The following is a 16,631-nucleotide window of genomic DNA, read 5'->3' as shown; positions in this document are numbered from 1 at the left end:
ACGGTCAAGATCGAGGTCAGCATATGCTTATATGACTCCAGTTTTCAATTTTTGGAGACATAAATCACAATTCGCGTGTTTCGGCGACTATTATACCGTAAATTTCAAAAGCAACTGTTTTGTCTCCTTCCTTTGTTAATCACTTTGACAATGGTTCGAGGATTAAATTTTCTCGAGTGCTGCAACATTAACAACGAAAATGAATGAAAAAACTTACAATTATAATTAAAGATCGTACGTGACAACGATAAAACAACTAGCGCAAACTTATTATTGCTACCACGCTATAGCTATTAAAATAATTAATCAAGACACTTGTGCCTTGTATTTTTTTCTCGTCTCGCAATCAGTTACGATACCTATGTCATTCATGTAATACCAATCTGGTTGATTACTATTATAATTTTTGCACTATATTATTGTACTGTGGATATCTTTGTTTTTGAAAAGTAACCCTGAACTGGAAAAGACCTGAGTGAATAGATCTCTTTTCACGCTGGATGTACGTTAAACATCTTACGTATAGGTCTAGGTTAATCAACGTCAAAGTCCCTCAGGCGTCGAGGAAAAATATCGTGACTCAGAGATAAAACGTCTATAAGGTAAATTGGTTCATATCGCGAGCAAGTATAACATTCAACACCGTAAATTTCATACATATATCCAACAATAATGGCTGTCAATGATATGCCTAGATTTTATTGTAATTTAAATTTCTTAACACATACATACCCGGGCACATGAAAACAAAATTCGAAACTCACTGGTGATGAGAGAAATTGACGACAACAGAGTCAGGACGGCTAGGTGGTCTAGTGGAGTAAGTCTCCGGTAAAGCATCTCTAGTCGCCAGGTTCGATTCCTGGCTCCGTCGTTAATTTTTCGAAATCAGCAAATTTTCGAATTTTACATTCTTTCATTTTATTGTACCCGTTGTAGCTGCTTGCAATCTCGTCATTGAAGTTAATTATTATCAATCACCTACATAATATATCTTTTATACTATACTACGGGATTTATTCCAAGTTATGTTCGATGAAATTTTTACATGGCATGGTAAGGCGGACGAAATCCATGCTGCAATTTAAAGTACACCAATTATCGGCAAAGATCATGCGTATTTTTACTGATATTTTAATCCCGCATTGCATATTATGAGTATAGTTATAGGTATCATAACAATTCTGTTGCATGCGCATAGCGTTCGTCCAATCCGTACATCCAGAGGCGCCTAAAGCGACGTGGAAGAATTTCAATTAAGGAGCAACTATCTGTAGCCGCTGCATACATACGCATGAAAAATTTATCGACGCGTGGAATTAGTTTTGTGGAATTCATACTTATCGGAACCTCAAGTTCAATTTCAATGCCATTTGATTCATCCGCGTCTGTGTCAACGATGATCTATCCTTCTCGGATCTTCCATAACAACTTGGAAAAACAAGACTGAAATACCTCTGGAATAATCGTTGTGAGCCGGTATCTCGACGTCACGAAAAAATGCACGTCTTTTCCCAGCTCAAACAGCTTTGCACTTCTCATTCAATTCTGTGTTAAAGTAAATATACGCTTGCGGATTTATAGCGTTCAATTTGTCATAATTTCACAGAAGTTATCAATTAGAATGTCATCATTTTCTTTGTTTTTACATATCAATCGTCGTCAATACAATTTATCGTATTATACAATATCGTATTATACAACATCGCGTCGTGCTATTGTTGGAATTGTTCGAAAATATTTCTTAAAATTGTCTGGAGCACAAAGACTCTGCTAATACAAAAACCCGCTCAACTCATATTTGGTTTATTTTTACTTAGAAAAATATTCTCTTTGAGAAACCACATGTCGAAATGTTTGCTTTTTACAAAAGGACCCAAAAACGAAACACGAGTGTGACACGATCGACGAATTTTGTCGAGAAGAAAATTGTTTTCCCTATACCGATCATTTTGACAAACTTAAACGCCTTAGAATTTCTAAAAAATTGTATTCTCACCTGCAAGTAAACTAAAAGAACGCTCCAGCTTTATAATTGATGTAAGGTTTTTTTTTTTATTGCAGTACAAAATACGATTGAATGAAGTGACAGAATGCAATAAAATTGGATAGTGGTTGCAATATTTGTCAAGTTCATATTTGTTTTTTGATGAAAAATGAATGCGGTAAGAGAGTTTCTGCGTATAAAAGAATTGAAAACTTATTCCACCAGACTACCACATATAAGGTTTCGGTATTTGTGAAAATTCGATTGAGAGTATTATTGCAAATTCAATACCATTTGTAATTTTGCACCGGAATGATCTGAGCTGTAGATTGAAACCTCGCGTCTATTTCCGAGAAATCGTGGGTACATAGGTAGATCGATAAAATTGGCAACGCAAATCAAGGAGCTTGCGCATTGCAGCTGGTATTAACGATCGTGAATGCACTATACTGGACTGGCAGTACGCAATGCTGGAATTTAGAGAATTCACTTTCAAAGGAAACTAGTCTGATGTCGATTTTCACTTTCGATCGCGTCGCTTATAAAACCGCCTCGCCTCATTCACAATATCACAATTGGCATTCTGTTGCATCCCACATTTGTCCAAGCAGCTGAATTTTGATTTCATTGTCAGTATGTGTTAATAAGCTTCAGGTGAGTTACATAAGATGGAATCTGAACACCAGATCATCCCCAAGAAACTTGCCACCATAAAACCGTTGTTATGAACGCAGACCCTTGAATCATGTAGAACGTGATTATTAATTTTATCGGTATAATATTTTGGCCTGAATAGCCTGGTCATATTCCGATCGTATTCTGATCGAGATTTCAGTGATAATTTACTAAGTTATTAGAATGTACTCGGTTGTAATAAACACGTCAACGCCCAGGATATCACCTGTAGGGACAATACTTGAATCGTCGTCTCTATTCCTGCCTGAACTTTTGAATCGACGACTAAACTTCTGTTATGAAAATATAATCGACGCCTGCGCCATGTACGGCAAGGCGATGCATCCGTTTCCACGAACGTTGTCCGGCAGCACGCCGTGACCAGACTTGCTCAAATAGCATCTGACTAACCGATGCGACGGTCTGCACGCACCGGCCGTCTATTTATTCGCCTGGGAGATTCTTCGGCCGATAGTTACCAGAGTTTACAGCGACGCTCGGTTTCCGCCAAACGTCCGCCCACTTCGGCCCTTACGACACCAATCGTCGGGGGCACCATGTGCGGCGCATGCGCAGACCTCGGATTAGACGAGATGGCGTAACACTGACGCATCGCGATGCGCAGGTGTCCGTGTTTCGCCTCGGCCATTCTTCTACGCGCGGGACGATCACTGATGTGCGTCCGAACATCCGGAAGCTTATCCATTCACCTGTGTTACACACATGCTTCCCCGCTAAACAGGCACATCGTGCCTATGGCGAATCGCCTTGGCTAGCACACACGTAATATAGGTATTGGGTACGTATATTTATATTGTGTTGCGGGTTCTTTATTTCCACGGATGTGTAACTTCCATCTAACATTTCAGCCCGCTGTGCCGAAGCGTATATTTTTATAACGCGCTACAGTATTTCAATACATTCACCTGATCTTCATGCACATTTTAAATCTCTTGCGCCGTTCGCCTCACGTGACTCATGAGGCTGTTAATTGTACAGTTAGGTACATGCGCTGTATCGGTACTACGAATGGTTTCTACTGGCTACAGTTTACAGTCTTCGACCCGGGGTATCTGACCCCTGACAGGGTGGAAAATTTCCTTTTTCATAATTCATGGGGTGGGCGTGAAATAGGGATAGACTGACAGTGAACTGAACAAAAAGAGTGGAACAGCTTCGAAAATGTTCGATATCAATGCAGAGAAGGTTGGGCATCGCTGTAACGTCAAACTAAATCGATCAAGATTTTGACTGTAATGTCATTCCAGCGAAATAGAGCGTCTGGAATAACTTAACATACATGATTTTGTTTATCAGAGAATTTTATTATCATATGTCGATACGTGCGAACCCTACTTTCGATCAAAAAATTACAATACTTGCAGTAATCTATTAACGGATGTCAAAGAAAAGAAACAAAACAGAAAAGATTAAGTTTTTACGAACATTTGTAACTTGCAATTCGTTGTGCCTGAGAAAGGATCGCAATATTAAAGCGTTAAGTATCTTGTAATTTTATCAAACGTATAATCAACATGTAAAATATCCTATTAGACAAATGAGCAGAAGCAATCACTAGAAGTGTGCAGTCACGACATGTCAAACTGTCAAGGACTCGATCTTTGAATTCGCACACACATTTTCTTATTTCCTTGTCACGTCCGCTTCCTTTGCCAAAACCTTGTATCCCAGTTTCACTTACAACTCGTATGTATTCTGACCATTTAATCACGGAGACTAACTCACTCAAGATAGTCTCCTCACCAATTGTTTATCGCAATTCATGCATATGCATTATTTGCCTTCGGCCGAGGCACAGAGCGTAATAAATCCATCTCTAATTCTCTCTTTGTCTGGACCCAAGTAGGTAAAACGTAATCCGTACAACGCGCTACTTAATTCCGTATAATTATGATCATCATTATCATCGACGCGATGATGTCAACGCAGCAGAGTGTAGAGTCTCGAGACGAAATGAACGGGTGAATTCGACGGTTCATCAACGGCTTACGCTCTTCGTCTTCTTTCGTTAAACGGTACTCGCGGACATTAGAGCTTCCAATTATTTTTTCCGCATACAATCCGTATCATCTATCAGGAGTCTTCTGTCAAACTCGCCATTCAACGCCAGCAAACTGGCAATCGAAGCTACGTTTTAAACATCCGCGTATAGAAAGGAATACGAAACAGGTCGAGTAGCGAGTTTAACAGAAAACTCCCCGTAAAATCTGTGCGACGCGATGATCGAAGCGATGATCATCTTTGGCCCAAAGAATGAATATTATCTGACCGCGTTTAACCGCCGGCTCTAAAGTGTGACAGGGCTTTGTGGGTCAGCACGTCCTTTCAAAATTCTGCACCGTCTGTTGCGATGATCGTCGATTCCTTGCGCGACGTTCGCCTAGCTGGAAGTAGCAATACTAGCAATATCAACAATAACAACAGCAGGAAGAAGAAGAATGGGAATTGTGAATGAAATAGTCGAGGGTGATGCGACCGGACTAATCGGGGCTCAAGACGCATGGTTCAACTGCGGATTTCATGCATGTGGAATAATTTCCGGCGAGGCGACGGGTGCCACCTGAGAGTCTCGACACGGCAACGCCACAGGTGAACGGAACAGGTCGGAGAACCTGACTCGTCACGGGGGTTGGGATAGGAATAAACTCCCACCTCGTCTCGCGGCGCAACTCCGGGCGAGCTGTAGGCACAATTCACCCGTTTTGCGCAGGCGCGTATCGTGCGCCGCCGACGAATCTCCGGGCGAAGCGAAACGCGGCCCCTTACCAAGGCCCAAAGCCGAAGTCCCAAAGTCCGCTTTCCATCGGAAAGGCTGATCGACGCTCGACGAGCCGCGCTCAGGACGATTTCAGTTCACCCGAGACACCGGAAGGTCCCTTTGCTCGTCTCTCGAGTCACGTTTTACTCTTGTGGATACGTTCGAATAGGATTTTTACTAACCGATTCATCCGCTCGACCACGGACCCAAGTTTTATTGTGATATACAGTGTGATACAGTGTCATGGGGATCTAGGGATTTTAAGGTGAGTTTTTACCCTGTGAAATATCATACGCAACACGATCGATCATTCGCTCGGCTAATTCTAGTCCCTGGCAATGGTTGGAATCATTGTGATGCAGAAATTAGTCGTGTATAATTCATACAAGGCATTGTGCGAGGCGGATGATGAATGAATGATTTTTGAATCGCCTTGCAAGTCGGAAGGGCAGACGGTTAGGATCGGTTTAAAATCGGTGAACGAAGCGTGACGATGAAAGGCCCACGATCGCGACTTGACTCGACTCTTGACTCTTGAGAGAAACCGAGCTGAAAGCTCGCAGGATGCTTACGATACGTGGATATGTTACATTATCCTTTGAGGAATCTCGAGTGTCCTCGAGTGCCTCAAGTCCTTTCCGTACCGAGAATCAAGGAACCTGATTCGAGGCTTCTCACGCGTTACGTTATAATTCAAGATTCCTTGTTCTCGTTAGATTTTATCCTCAAGTATGATGTACAAACATCCAACGGCCATGAAAGAGAACTCGCGAAGTCGGGGATAATTTTTATATCACGAGTATCTTTAGTTTTTTAATCCGATTTTTCGTGATTGCGCATCGATAGAACGCATTTTCAACATTTACGACAAAAATCATATATTCTAATCTAAATCAGAGCCATTATTGAATCGCCCGTGAAGCATATTGTATTACAAAACTATGCATATATACAGTATACGACGTATATATCCGCACACTCACCGTTGGCTAAAATGTTAAAAATCATACGAACCGGTTTGTCGTATGAAAAAACACAAACTGGCCTCTGCTCCTCATTCCCTCAGACGAAAGATTCGGAGCAAAGCGACAATGCTTACAGCACTTTTAAATATTAATTATATCATCGGTCACAGGATCTCTGAGACATCTGAAAGTCGGTACAAATATACAACGCCCAACCTGGTCCTCCATACTTTTTTTTCCCTCTACTTTACGCAATCTGAAGAAAATTGAATCTCAATATAATAATATCGACGCTGAGCGGGAATATTTAGTAGCTTTGGTATAAACTCGGAGCATGAGGTAGCAGGAAAAGGTTAACCGGCAGTAACTGTGAATTTTCTGCTGTATTGTGTTTTCAGACAAATCAAGTTTTCGGTAAATTCTACAGAAGTTAATCTGAAAAAAGTAGTCCCTTATATTATTTTTCTGATCCTAGATGACTCTACGCCAGGAATTTTTATACCGAAAAAATATTTGACCATTTTTTTACTTCCGTTCATTGTACGTAAAACATATTGAACCCTGACAATTTTACATCGAAGGATACGGTCGCTGTTCTGTTTAAATAAAACTCGGCTTCACAAGTGTCTGTTTATAAATTAGTTTCTTCATTGCTTTCGTCAATTTGGGTTTCCCAAATTCCACATCCTAATTCACAGACAGTGACTTAACGAGAATAAATTGAATAACGAGCTGCCCGAAACGATACGCATATACACTGCGATCGGTAATCGATCCACAACCGATCCTATCGAAACCGATCCGATCGAAACCGATCCGTGTACCTACACCGCCATTCATGCAGGACTATAATATTCCATTGGCAATCAGCGTTGACGGTAAGACACACTCTGGGTGCAAACTGAGAGCCGTGAACGGGTCGTCGCTGCAAGTTTGAAAAAGAACCAACCAACCAATTTTCCATGTGTTTTGCACATGTGTCACTGCGCACACACGTACCTAATTCATATGAGGGTTCTTTCGCTGGCTCGAGGACTGCAAAAAAATGTGTGCCCGAGTCTCGACACTCGGGCGTCTCTGCGCGGTGAGAAGAATTTCGTTTCTTAAAGTTTGACTATAAAAAATGGGTATCGGTACGGTAGCGGTTTAAATATTGTGGGACTTACCAGAGAATGAAGTACAAGTAACTATTTAATCTGATTATGGTTGCCAATGCCACATTTTCTGGTCACTGCAGCGTTCAATCTGTTTCCCTAGTCATTTATATATTTATTCATTGTCAGCCAAACAAGGTCTTAACGTCTAATTTATTGTTGCAACAGCATCAACTTCTCGAAATATGTTGTAAGAAAGTATAATTGGAGCGATATATTATAGAGAGTGATCGAATAGAATGGTAATGCGTATCGGATATTCTAGTTATAGTTAAAAACCTAATTTTAATTTTCTACCCAGAACCATATTATTCGGTTATGGTATAAAAATGAAAACAGTCACAGAGCGCATACTGTTAAAAATTTCCGACTGGAACTTCCTACGCTTTATTAGAAGTTTTATTCGGATACGAAACGATGAATTCACAATTAATTTACTGTTTATTCAATTTAAAAATACAACAAATTTAATAAATTCGAAGTAAATTGAAAAATTTTCACAGCTTTAAGACAAATACATAGTAACATACTTCGCTGCACCGAATTTGTAAACTTGCAGCCTGATTCCGGAAACTGCCAACTCTTTTGTTAAATAAATATCTAGTAAATTCCCCAATAATTTTCAACAGTGCATGCGGTACAACCACAACCAAAAATCTCTCTCCGGCAGAATATGCCTATTTCCACACGTCTTGTCGCGTCCGTGTATTCCCACGTGAAATGTAATCCGACCCACGCAAGCTGCGTCTGACTGACTCCGAGGGCCCCATGGGCACGGGGCCCGAAGTTGGAGGCGACTGCCGTCCGCCAGGATCTCTTCGTCCCGGCCTCTGGGCCCCTCGGGTTCCGTCGATGATGCCGCGAGGATCGTTAAACTCGCGCTAGACTCCACGAAGTGCGGCAGAACAATGCTCCACCGGCAGTGACGTCATCGTCCGCAGCATATTCTCGCTCCGTGCACTGCCGATGTCTGTACTGCTGCACCGCTGCAAGTCGTGGGCGCAGTGTGAGCTCGTCGTTGGGTTGGGTTAGGGTTATAATGCCATCGCTGTGTACAGGGTGGCTCAGAGTATCAATTTCCTCTGGAGATCACGCACGGATTTACAAAATTCAGCGGCGAGGATTCAAATTTTAACGACCGAAGAAAGGAACTCGATTACCGTCGTCTCGTTGATTAGATTTTCGCGAAATTATGCAATGGACGGTTAATTGCCTGATGAATTATGTTTTCGTGTATGGGATAGTTTGAATTTATGCCAATCATTAGGAATGAAATGGGATCGATGGGATGTCTGAGCTTGATTATTCGAAATCGCTGTTAAACGTGAATGAGAAAAATACAGGTTCAGGTTAGTCTGTAATCGTTTCTGAAAATAATTAGCTGAAAATCGAAAAGCTAAAAAGTTCAATCTTTATGAACCTCATTTCGATCTATAGATTAACAACAATCGATCTAGTTGTTATATTTGACGTATTTGAGAATCGAGAGAATTTCTCATCAGAACGACTATCTTCCTTCATTCGAAATAGGAATCGTACAAATCATACAGCAAGTTCAAAGCCTGCCAAAAAATGTTTAGAATATCTTTAAATTTGACCTGCCAAATTTCCTCTTACGATAATACGACAAACCGTTTTATTTATGAAAAAGTTGAAGACCCTAATAACTAAACTAAACTGAATCAAAAAATTCGGCTCAAAATTCGTGGACTTTAAAAGTTTCCACCACAATCGAGTGGATTTTTTAAAATCATTTTATTCGTTGATATTTCCATAACTAAATTCAATAAATCACAACGAGTCACACATGGTCCGAACCTTGAATAACAAGTATCTGATTTTTCTCCGTTGTGATGTGACAAGTTCAGTGTGCCGGGAATAAATAGCGACTCGATGGAACCTGTATTCTCCTCCGAGAAGCTGGACCACCCTGTACAAATCCGGATACTTGTACGTGTGTTTATCTACCCGCCTCCGCTATAACGTACAGAACCGTATACTCAGAGCGTGGTGGAACGGAGGCAGCGTTAGTTTGCGACCAGAGACTGAGAAGCCGAAGGTTGGCTTCGTGTTCCAAAGGAGGAAACGATCCTTAAGCCCGTTGCGCAACGAGAGGTGAACAATAGAATCATGAGAGACGTTCGACAAAACTGCACAATGTTTATAACACGAACGCTTACAGCAAAAGAAGGAATAAAGAGTTTTGTATAATTTCCTGCAGCCATTTTGAAATGACCGAGTAAGCAAGCGTTTGCGCGTCTCCAAGGATGTTCGATACGAAATTGTGCGAAGTGGTCAGCTGCGAAAGGCAAATATTTATCTGTTTGCCACTTGACCGATACATTCCGAGTTTTCTTGGCCGAAGCGGCTCTCCGATTCTTCCCGATACGTTTAAGAAATCGGTCAATATCGGAAGCATCGGACTTTCAGACAGGCTGCTTGGTGCATTTACATTTCCGCCCGAAGCTCTCTGCTCGAGTTCATTGCCTCGGATCTTGCTGACTGAGCTCAAACTCTATGTTTTTAACGTGTAGAAGCGCGTTCCCGAGCGGTATGAATGATTTTTGTGAAACTAATTCACGAGTCATCGCCAAACGGCGAGCAAACTTCTTTCAACGCGTAGATTTCTCTTCGATATTCATTTTGAGGACGGGCACAATTACGTCGCGTTGTTTCGTTCGTTTTTTTCAAATATTCGTTTGCATTCGTTACAGACATCGGTGTAAAAAATTGTCGCAGAATGATTTTATACTATCGCGTATCTGAATCGACGAATCTTCGCAATGGTTCGAGTATTTTGTACCGAGAAACTTTATACCTTACGGTATATACCTAAAGACAGGTACATAATGGCAGTAAATTCCATGCCTCTAGTCTGAGATTTTTTTTTTTTACCCTGATCGAGTTTGATTCAGGTGGTTTATAATCTAAAGACTTCTATTACAAACCGGTGTGGATACCGATTGAAAGTTAACTTGTTTCAGGAAAGTTGCCTGCAATTCTCGTGTATAATGCTCTGATCTCGTTAGAAAGTCCAAATATAAATTGCTCGCTGATTTGTCGCAGTGTTTAACGAAATCCCTTGTTATAGATGGGAAAAGTATGCTATACGTTACATTTTTAACGTACGGAAAATCAGATTATTGTCATAAAAAAAATAAATAAAACTTGATCTTCTCATTTTTTAAATTCAAAAAGCAACTTTTCCCGATTCATTTCTACGCATGCAGATCGACTTTCTAAACGTCAGCAACTCTTACGATTCCTCGCATCACATTATACCCGCGTAACATGATTTATTATGCAACAGGTGCAGTAATTAACATGCTGCACATTTTCAACCAAATAGCGTGGCATTTTTGTAAGTGAAATGTCGTCGACAAATTGCAAGCGTCAGCGAAAGAGACCCGCAACACGATTTTCATACGCGTAAGAATCAAATGAAACTCGAATGCAGGTTGCGCGGTTATTCGGTGTATTTTACATCGGAGAAATTAGTTTAGTGTAACGAGCGGTAGTTCAGGCAGGCGTTAAACTGCGGTTCGAGCCATAAAACCTAGTGCCGTGGCGTTAATTTATGCGAATTGGTCTAAAACCCAATTTTTTTTTCCCGAAAAGGAATCTAAACGGGCATTTATACCCTTTTTGTAAAGTTATATACACACGTATTAATCACCGCATACGACGTAAGTAATATCCTTGTCTCTTTTCTATAGTAATGAATAGTCGAATCGTCTTTTTATCCTTTGCTTGACCCTGTAATATCATAATACAACGGTGCGAGCCAGAATTAGGAGACCTAGTAAAGCCGCGGGTCTTCAACAAACAACGAGTAGTCTCACGACTGCGATTACAATCCATGATTGTTAAAGTGGTACAGGTATAATTGGGCATAGACGGTGTAGTTAACGATTCATTAAAATCAAAGACGCCGCGCGTCTAGTGAACCGAACGAATTTTTGTGGTTTTCACCGCTGCTGTCGCCGCAATAAGGTAGACGGAATAAGCGTTAATAACAGTCTTTTTACGAGCACCGCAAAAATATCCGGGTGGCTACTTTTGTCGCGCATGCATCTTGTGATCGAACATTTGGTAATTAATACGCAAATCGTACACCGATAGTCGTTGTAAAGTAATGAACAACCGTACTCTACGATTTGCTTGAAGATTTTGAGAGAAGAGAAACGGAATTTCTAAACGATCATTAGTCACCCGAACACGGTGATTTAGGCAGCTTATGTGTGCATTAATAATTTGTACATTTACCGGTCATAAAAACTCTCCCACTTATCGCGTCGCGTTCTACATTTAATTATCAAATTAGTTGTAATTTATACACACCTATGTAATCTGAATACGTAACGCGGGAGTATAACTGATTTTTATGAAACTGTCGAAGGTGGGAAGCGTTTAGACAAAAGTACGTAAGTCTTATTACGATGCGAAGAATAACGGACGCTTAGATTGATTTTTCATCTGCGAACTCGACTTGACAATTTGAATTTATTTAAGCAGTGCAATTTCAGGTCGATCTCGTTATTTCGCAGCTTTAAAATTACCTGAAATGCAGTAAACCTTAATAGAGGATCAAAAAACTCATATTTTGCAAATTTAGTGCACTGAGAAAAATTTCATTTGTTATAGTAACTAGAAAAATTCAGTAAAACAGGTATCGTTAAGAAAATTATTTGAATACTAATTGAATTACGAAAAACCAGGTACACTTAACCATTTTGCGCTATTTTCGATCCTTTTTTGGTAATTGCAACGCAAAATCAGTTTCTGAGGTTTACTCTACTTTTTTAGTTAAACCAGGCTTTAAAATCAATTTATTGTTGCGCAAGCATTAAATTTTCGCAACCGTTACAAGAAAATATAGCAACAGTGATCGTAATGAGAAAGAATAGCAACGGATGCTAGACTTTCCGGTAACAGCTAGAAAACTAATTTTCATTTTCTACCTAGAACTATATTTTCCGATTGTGGTAAAAAATGAAAATAGTTAAGGAGGAAATGAGCGGTAACCGGAAATAAGAATTTCTCTGAGTGTACCTTGAAAGTTAAAAAAAATTCTGAATCTGCATAACGGTGATTTTTATTTCAACGTGATTCATACTCATTGTAAAGCTGATTGCGAGTCGCAGTAATTACCGAAAATTTGAAATTCTTTAGCGCGATTCGCGGGCAATATTGTCCGCCTTTTAACGACACTGAGATGAAAAGATGGCGGTTCGAGTACCCGATTCATACGGGGACGAGCGACGATCGAGTTGCCTCATCCCGTCTTTCAGCTTTCCTTTAAGTTTCTACGGCTCCGATACCTACTGACTGCATTTTAAAGAGGTCGCCGAATATAAAACTCCATGCAGCTCGTCTCTTCTTCGTTCTTTTTTTTCTTTCGACTGGGCGGGCGGGCGTTTCGAACAGGTTCGGCTTCTTCGCGCCCTGAGCGATTGCCTTCGTCCAAAAGAGCCTGCGCAGCCAGCAATTCTATCGACTCGCTCGACTCGCGGGATGGAGAGTATTAAAATTGTTCCGAGAAAAAGGACCTACCTACCAAATACCAAGGAGATATAATAATCGGATCTCGTTTACCCGGGAACCTATAATCGCAATAATCATAATAATCGGTGCTCGAACCGCCTCCGGTTTAATTTTCTCAATGGGGGAAAAACGTTGACCTTGAGATTACTTCAGTCATAATCATATCGCCACTTGGTTTTCTCAGACTGCAGACTTCGATCAACCGCATTTTCCAATTGATCGATTAATCGGTTAATCGAAGAAAAAAGAAACAGAAAATCGATAAGGCCGTTGAATTGACTGATCGAAACACCGATTGATTGGTAGAATAATTAAACCATGAGTCTGCGAATTATATATTAATCGCCCAGCCCTTGTTCAGTCTTCAATTTTCAAAATATATGTATGCCGTTCTTGTATTTCCGTCGAGCAAAAGTCCTCTCACGTCACAAGGTCCGGAAAGATTTTCCTGCTGTGCAGAGAAACGGGTTTCCTTATAATACTGGTCGTAAATTTTCACCTCATTCCTTCTGTGACTAGGTATATTTTTATATTTTTACAAAAATTTTCCACGAAACAACAAGTGCACGGTCGTTTTCATATTGTATAAATATTTGGTTCGGGGAAAAAAAAAAAAAAAAAAAAAAATTCGAAGAAAAAACGAAATTATCATTCAGATTTCCGTAGCGATTCGTCAAACCCGATAAGGTTAAAAATAATTTGTCATACTTATCGCGTATGCGCGGCGCGTGTACGTCACATTTATGCAATGAACAAATACATTTAAGTACATAGCGTTGAATGTAACGGTGTGCCCGATTCAAAACGAGCGATTGCTTTTAACTCAAGTAGCGCGAATTCCAGTGCCATTCGACCGTATAACCCATGCATCGAACGACTCGACTCGACTACAGTAATCACACGACTCTCACGCAAGCTGCGCACATCTTAATACGACTTGGCTCATCGGCCGTTTCCAGACACCCGCAATATACGTGGACCGATGACGTCCCATATTTACGCCTCGTACGAATTTGAGGTCCACATTTTTTTGTGAAAGTTGAATAAATTTCGTCTCTCGTTACTGCACTCGCCGTTCACAGTTTCTCGCCACTTTGCAAATCGCCCTCATACGCTGCAAGTTTCCGAATCGTTGTACCTACTCTTTATCGCATTAATTCTTGTATATTTTTTATAAACATTTTATGAAAACTGTTAACGACATCAAATTTCTGTGGCACGTTGAGAATTTGTTGAAAAATCAGCTTTGTTGGCGATGACGCAATTAACTCACAAACAAAATCAGAAAAATTTAAAGAGTACCAGAATTCAATTAACAGAGTTTTCTATCTTCGTTCATACGTATGTATAATACGTAGACCTTGGCTTTCTCCTCGTTATTCTGAAAAGTGCACGCTTGCTTATAAATATTTGTCAAATTCTGGTTCGATGAAAGTGATTGGTGCATAAAGTTTTCACAATTGCACATATCTCGACTGACGAAATCGTTGTTACCTTACTTAGCATATATATACCCATAAATCGATTGTTTGTACCATTGGCAAATCTTACTGGAATACCGATGTTATCAATGTGCCGTAGAAGAGTTAAATGGAAAATTTGGGCCATTGGGGTGCCCAAGGCGTGCAGAGAAATTCGTGGAAATAAATATGGTTTGAAAAATAACAGGCGTGTATTAAACCGAAGCAGAAAATACCGGCAGGATTTGTGGTACCTTAAAACGGATAGTGGACAGTTAGATGTTTATGACGTCACCGTTAAGACACGAGGCCGATGTACGGGAATCGACGCGGCGTGCTCGCCATTTTGCTTTTATTACACACCCGGTTTCGGTGCGCGTTTCTTTGCAACAAAAAATTAACCGCCAATCAATTTTCCAACCAACGAAGCGTGCATTAGCTCCGATCATTCGGCATACGCCGCCTACCGATGTAAAGGATCTTTTTTTCTTCCCGGTATATACGTGCTTCGATACACGCTGATGTACGTACGTAGATCGTGCGGTGTATTAATAGCCTCGCGATCTGTGACGTCTAGACTTATTTACCGCGAATAACGTTAGACGAGTCAACTTTGTCATGACTGATCGAGCCTTTTCGACCGCCTTGGAGCTTAGATTACACGAGGCTTGGCCTTGATCCCATTCCTCACACTCGACTTGTGCGTTATGTAGGATAATTATTTTCACATCGATCTACACGCACAATCGCGAGATCGTTAGAGAAAAATCCGGGCACGGCCAATTGGACGGCATGTCTGATCTGAATAAAAGGTCGATGAAAGGCGAAGACCGGGCGAGTATAACGTAAGCGAGTGGTCCACGAGCGTATGTATATAATAATCGGTTTAAGAAGCGATTTCTCCTGCACAGCACGTCGAGGAATTACCGTTTCGACAACGATAATAAATAATAACTGTTTTCGGGCTCGGAATGTTTCACGAAAATTGACACGAATTCGCAAAACTTGCGTAGGTAGGTACACGGTCATGTTGTAAGACGAGTTTTTTCGGGAAATGAAATGACATTTACTCGGCAGTCGTATCGTATTCCTGAAAAAGGAAGCCGATTTTTTTTATAGCGTCCAACGATCGCTATCGGCACTTGCTTTTTGAAACGCCGAAAGAATGATAGCCTGAACGATTGCACGCGATGCAATCTGACTTGATCGAAACGAAGTTAGACGAAACGATGTTGAGATTTAAAGAAGCGGTTCTTTGCGCCGAACGAGCCATCGTGTAATTTATATGAGTGTCACTCAATGCCGACCGCCGGTGGCTGCATGGACGTTCCTTGACTCGATATAATCCTGCGAGATTAATGGAGGCGAGGTTACAAAGGCGGATTCGGTCCTCGAGGAACGGTGTAAATAAATTCCAGGGTTAAAGGCTTTGCTCTACCGCGTGAATTTGGATCCCCTTTAAGGATGGATCCACCGGACCGTTTGAATCAAGCGTTAGGGAAATAGAAAAAACTTTTTCAAAAATCCCAATTAACTTTTATGCACTCCGGAGATGACTGTAAAATTTTTTCTATCGGGAACTTCACGGTAAACAAAATAAGTCTAAAAACTTCAGATTCAGATCAAACACGCCAGTGTTCAAGCATTTGTAATTTCCTGATTACCAAAACCTTTTCTCAAATTGTTGATATTTTAGCTTGTCTTATTCGATAATTTGTTGAAATAATTCATTTTTCTCACATATAGTAAGATTGAATTGTTCTAATCTCGTTCACTATCATTCGCGTTAACAACATCTCTAGAGATTTTTCAAACGGTGGTTTCTCTTTTCCTAACTTTTGATCCAGACGGTCCCGCCGATTCATTCATTCACATAATCGTTTCCCCGGAGCCCGTTGCTGCAGGAATGACGCACCCTATTTTCACCGTATGCCCCAAACCAATGAATACTCGTATTGACTGATAAATGTGCACGTTGTTTTGCAGAGATTCGTTCAGTCTGTGAAATCCTGACACGTATCATCCTGAAACACGCTTTACGAGGAATTTCGAAAAAAAAAAAACACT

The 16,631-nt window shown here is 40.7% G+C and overlaps 1 protein-coding gene across 3 annotated transcripts in view; it reads left to right on the top strand.

The window, feature by feature from the left end:
• The first annotated feature begins 5,463 nt into the window (after positions 1 to 5,463).
• The window catches only part of LOC124216682 (uncharacterized), a 45,720-nt gene continuing 34,552 nt past the window's right edge, over positions 5,464 to 16,631 (top strand). For all 3 annotated transcript variants that reach the window (XM_046621495.2, XM_046621494.2, XM_046621491.2), the window contains exon 1: positions 5,464 to 5,706. The gene's annotated coding sequence lies outside the window, so the exon portion shown is untranslated. The remainder of the gene's footprint in view (positions 5,707 to 16,631) is intronic.

Source organism: Neodiprion pinetum, chromosome 4 (genome assembly GCF_021155775.2).
Source record: "Neodiprion pinetum isolate iyNeoPine1 chromosome 4, iyNeoPine1.2, whole genome shotgun sequence".
NCBI classification, from domain to species: Eukaryota; Metazoa; Arthropoda; class Insecta; order Hymenoptera; family Diprionidae; genus Neodiprion; species Neodiprion pinetum.
Note: the sequence above shows the minus strand (reverse complement) of the source record. Positions and strands in the feature narration are given on the sequence as shown.